General features: G+C 38.0%; 1 protein-coding gene across 2 annotated transcripts in view; it reads left to right on the top strand.

Moving 5' to 3' along the window:
• Positions 1 to 258, top strand: part of LOC107686510 (stromal interaction molecule 1-like) — a 45,431-nt gene that overhangs the window by 24,949 nt on the left and 20,224 nt on the right. The gene's annotated exons all lie outside the window — the stretch shown is intronic.

The following is a 258-nucleotide window of genomic DNA, read 5'->3' as shown; positions in this document are numbered from 1 at the left end:
AACCTCAACTGTTTAACTCTAGGGGAGTTGGAAAATTAGCCTATTTTCAAAAATAGTGGCGTGTTCCTTTAAAGCCTTTGTATGCAGGAAGGCCAAATAGTTTTGGTTTTTAATGAGTCAGTAGATATGTTTCTATCCAAAGATGCGAATTGAACTTATGCGCAACACTGGAATATCGCATTAAACATTTGCGAATAAAGCACCGTTTCCATCCAACGAGTCAAAGAGAACAAAATCGTCACTTCCTGATAAACTGGC

This window comes from Sinocyclocheilus anshuiensis, unplaced genomic scaffold (assembly GCF_001515605.1).
Source record: "Sinocyclocheilus anshuiensis isolate Anshui unplaced genomic scaffold, SAMN03320099.WGS_v1.1 scaffold1146, whole genome shotgun sequence".
Classification (NCBI taxonomy): domain Eukaryota; kingdom Metazoa; phylum Chordata; class Actinopteri; order Cypriniformes; family Cyprinidae; genus Sinocyclocheilus; species Sinocyclocheilus anshuiensis.
The sequence above is the reverse complement of the archived record's forward strand: the minus strand, read 5'-3'. Positions and strand labels throughout refer to the sequence as shown.